This window comes from Nannospalax galili, unplaced genomic scaffold (assembly GCF_000622305.1).
Source record: "Nannospalax galili isolate Female #2095 unplaced genomic scaffold, S.galili_v1.0 scaffold371, whole genome shotgun sequence".
NCBI lineage: Eukaryota > Metazoa > Chordata > Mammalia > Rodentia > Spalacidae > Nannospalax > Nannospalax galili.
This window is the reverse complement of record NW_008331606.1, coordinates 1,164,626-1,168,890: the sequence shown is the minus strand read 5'-3', so window position 1 is coordinate 1,168,890 and position 4,265 is coordinate 1,164,626. Positions and strand designations below refer to the sequence as shown.

Sequence of the window (4,265 nt, the reverse complement as noted above, 5' to 3'; positions counted from 1 at the left end):
CGGACTACTCCCCCCTGAAGCCCACCACTAAGCACCCCCACTCCCCGGCCGCGATCGGCTCGAATCCAGTTCCGCTGGGCCTGCTGTCTGTTCCTCACGCCCCTTAGGACCCAGGGTGGGAGAGCCCCGGGGTTCGCGGCCATCCCTCTCCCTCCAGCTCCGAGGGCCGTGAGATTTGCCCCTGATCCCGAAAGCCGGCCCCGTAACCAGAGCCTCCCTCCTTCCAGCCCTCGGCTCTGGTCTCAGACCCCTTGCCTCCAGGCCTGGCGCGAAGCGGGTTGAGGGCTTGCACGCCGGATCTCCCCCCAGGCTTGCCGGGGCTAGTATGAACTGCCCCCATCGCATCCTCCTTCAATTTAAGCCCCCCTCCCTGCCGCGACTGGCCCGGCAGCCCCCGCCCCTAGAGCGAGGGCAGCGGAGCCAGGGCGCTCCGAAGTCATCCCCCGCCTTTTTTCCAGGGACTCGTATAATTGCCCCTGCCCCCATCACAGCACTCCCACTCCCGAACCCAGGCCCCGCCGCCACCTAGGGGTACCCCATACCCTAGGCTCCTGCACCCCAGATCAGGGGAGAAAGCAGCCCTGAAAAGCACCCGTCGCACCTCCACCTCTGAGGTTTCAGGGTATTTTCTCCTGGTTCTTCAAGACTTCATCACGGACAACCCCCCCCCCGCCCCAAAAATAAAATAAAATAACAAGCCCTTTCTCGCCCTGCCCTGTTAGTCAGGCTCCCTTCGGATCGTCGGATCCTTGGATCAGGATTTGGAGTCAGGTAGTTCCAACACCGTAGCCTCCACCTCCCTTTCAAGAGGAGTGGGGTAATTCCTATGGTTCACCCCCCTCCCAGCATCTACCGACCCCCGTTTCCATGGAGACCCCCGCCCAGCCGAGAGGAAGACTCTCTTGGATCGTGGTGAACAAGTCTCACCTGGCTAAAAGAGAAGGCGGTCGAGAAGGGGATAGGGCAGGGCAGAGATGGGGTACGAAGGTGGGAAGTGGAGGGGAGCTGTCCCGAAGGGAGGGGCGAGGACAGAGAGCTCCAGGGAGTGCTACGTCCGGGGACACTGAGAGGACGGCGCCCCCGGGGGGCAAGCTGAGCGGCAGCCGGGCGAGAAAGGGACAGGGTTAGGGAAAGGCTTAAGATAGAAAGAGGCGGGTGGGGGAATACGAAAAAGCCGGGGAGTCAAAAGGGGTGGAGGGGTTGGGGGAGAGAAAAAAAAAAGACGCACCTGTTCCCGGGTCGGCTCCGCAGGGAGGCTCAGGCCGCCACCCGAGCTCCCTCTTACCCTCTTTGAACAACCACCCGCCTAATACTGCCCGGATCCGATGCCCCCCTCCGCCCCTTATCGCCACAGACCTCCTTCTCCTCTCTCGGCGGCGGCGGTCGGACTCTAGGAACTGAGAGGAAGAAGGGAGGGCTCAGCAAAGCGGAGGAGACAGAGCCACACACTGGCAGCAGCCGCGGCGAGCGAAAGAGTGAGGGGGAGAACGGTGTGTGTGTGTGTGTGTGTGTCTGTGTGTGTCTGTGTCTGTGTGTCTGTGTGTGCGAGCGAAGCCTGGTGGAGTGGGTGCCGGTCGCATGGCTCGACGGGAAGTGGAGTCCGGCCCAGTCAGCGGGCGGCGCCAGCCCGCGCGGCACAAGACTACAACTCCCAGAATACTGCTTACGCGGAGGCGGGGGATGGGGAGGAGGAGGCAAAGGGAGGGAGCAAGAGAGAGAGGGAGGGACGAAAGCACGGAGCAAGCGGCGGCGAAGGGGGCAGAGCCAAGCAGCCCCGGTGACACTGGGAGGGGAGGGGAAGAGGAGGGGATCGCTGCGAGAACCGAGCGGATTCCGGAGAGGGAGGCAGTGGTAGCTGTAGCAAGCTGGGCAAAAAGCTTGACTCCCAGGAAAGGCGGTGGCACTCAATCCGCGGGGCGACAGGAGCCCCGCGCCCCCCCCGACACCCCTCAAGAGGGACGCTGAGGAAGGGAGATCATCAGGGTGCTGCGGCCAGGGGGTGTCTGCCTTTCTTGCAACGTTCTCCACCTTATGCCCCGACCTGACTTTCTCAGGCCACTAGTGCCAGAACCAGTATACAAATCCCAAGACCCCAGATCTCCCCTGCCCGGTACCTTAGAGCACACGTATTCAGTCCCCTTTTCTCAGGAGCCAGAGGGAGTCTCCCCTCGTAAGCAGGGTGTGACTCTTCCATTCTTCCCGCCCCCCATCACCCCCCCCATCTGCTTCCCCGGAACCCTCCCCAAGCTGGGGCTCGCCTTTCTCTCTCATCAGGGAAGAGTCCCTCTGGGGGCGACTATCCACCCCTACCCTTATATTGGGCCCCAACCCACCAGTATCCCTTTAGCGTTGTCCCCCTCACCGAAGTAATAGTGGGGGCGACTGGAGCTGGACTGGTGGCTACTTTTCTTCTGATATTAGCTGTCCTTCGCCACGCCGACCCTGTAGAAAGACAGGGAAGCACATTAATGCTCCCATGTCCCACCCTCAACGTTCAAATCCCCTTGGAACTGGTTCGCAGTAAAGAGGTTGGTGGTGGAAGTGAGTTGAGAGTAAATCCCAATCCTCAAACCCCATTCTAGTCCTGAAAATCCAGGGATTCGTCCCTCTCCTTAAAAGCCATCAATAGCTTGGAGGGGAGGGTTAAATTATGGAAACCCCAACATCCACACGACTCCAAGAGCCACTACCTTACAGGAATAAGATACGAACTAGGCTGCTCCCATGGGAGGGAAAGTATAGCCCCCCGACGCCTTCCACCCGGCAAACACGTACCCCTAGAAGAGTCAGATGGCCTAGGAAGGGGAAGGGAGAAGGAAGGGGTACTGGAGAGTGAAAGGATTGCGGCGGAGAGGGTCCGCGGCCCCCAGAGAGCACAATCCAGATGCTAAGAGGTGGGGGGTGGGGGTGCGGCACACTGCAGACGGCGTCTTTCCTCGTTTTTCCGGGAATCGTCTCCGAACACCGTCTAACACTCGGGAGTTGCTTACCAGTCAGTCCCCTAGCCCCATTTGTGCGCGAGAGGTGGCCGGAGCCCAGCCGGGAAGCCCGGGCACAAACTCCGCGGAAGCTGGCCTTCGCCGCCGCCGCGCTGCCGCGGGCCTCCCTCCCTCCCTCCGCTCGCGGCCCCGCCGATCTACCTTCGCCCCCGGCCGAGGCCAGACCCCTCTAGCAACTCCACGCCCCTACTCCACCCCCTGCTCCCCCTCCCCTCGCCCTCTCCCGGAGGGTCGGGCCCAGCCCCTAGCGCCGCCCCGCCCTAGCGCTCGGTCCAGAGCCCAGCAAGTGCCCCGAACTCGCCCCCCGCCCCCACGGCCAGGCCAGTCCGGCAGGGCCTGGTTTCCCACCTCCCGCCGCGCCCCGCCCCCCGAATCCACGTCCTACTTCGCCAGCTAAGTCGGCCCGGTTCAGGTTCGGCCCGCGCCCACGACACCGGAGTGGTGGTTCGGTCCGGTGCGCGGCCACCCACCCCGCCCCTGCCCGGGTGCTGGCCTGCCTGCGCTCGCAGAGCGGCCGGAGCGCGCGCTCCCAGTCTCCGTCCCGGTCTGGGTGCCGGCCTCGGTCCCGGTTGCGTTGCAGCTTCTCCCCACGAGGGATCGGTTCGCGCAAGATCCGAACCCGCGCGGGGTGGGGGCTGTGCGAAGCAAGTTTCTTTATCCTCCCCCCGCCCCCGTAGCAGAGCCATGCCGTTCCCGCCCCCGTCACAGCGCCCCCCTTCACCTGGGCATAACCCCCCCCGGCCGCTGTCGCAACTTTGCTCTTCTCCACGCCGCGGGGGAAGCGGGCAAAGCGGGAGGAGGAGGGAGGTGGCGGGGTGGGGGGTGCAGGGATCAGGCCGCTGGGCTCCGGGAGGACACGTGGGGGAGGAGGGGAAGGTGGAGGAGGAAGGGGGGGCGGGCCTGCAGTTCTCGGGGCTCCCCCTGCCAACCCCAGGGAAGCCGGAACCTTGCCGGGCAGCCGCAGACCCCGCACTGGCCACCCGGGAAGAGCCGAGCCACCTTCCCCAGCCAGCTCTCCGCTCCAGGAAGGGGGGGGGGTGCCGCAACGCCGTTCGGGGTCGGAGAGCGATCGTTTTCGCTCCTGCTTTATATGTAACACGCTCTCCCCGTTTGACTCTGTCTGTGCGGGAGGTCTGGGGTCTTGCCTGAGGGGGAACGTCCCCGCCAGACACCTCGCCCCTCCATTGGCCCCCCAGTTTCGCACCCTTGGTGCGTGGTTCCAGCGCTCCAGAACTGAGGCCGCGCTCCGGCACAGCCCCAGCCCCG

The 4,265-nt window shown here is 64.3% G+C and overlaps 1 protein-coding gene across 6 annotated transcripts in view; it reads right to left on the bottom strand.

Moving 5' to 3' along the window:
- Bcorl1 (BCL6 corepressor like 1) overlaps window positions 1-3,847 on the bottom strand; it is a 71,397-nt gene extending 67,550 nt beyond the window's left edge. For 3 of the 6 annotated variants that reach the window (XM_029560418.1, XM_008826717.3, XM_029560417.1), the window contains exons 1-2: window positions 2,991-3,149; window positions 2,334-2,442 (exon numbers count right to left, since the gene is read on the bottom strand). The gene's annotated coding sequence lies outside the window, so the exon portion shown is untranslated. Of the gene's footprint in view, window positions 1-1,356; window positions 1,509-2,333; window positions 2,443-2,990; window positions 3,150-3,720 lie in introns of those variants that run through there. The other 3 variants (XM_029560415.1, XM_029560414.1, XM_008826716.2) reach the window with 3 other exon arrangements.
- Between the last annotated feature and the right edge of the window lie 418 nt (window positions 3,848-4,265).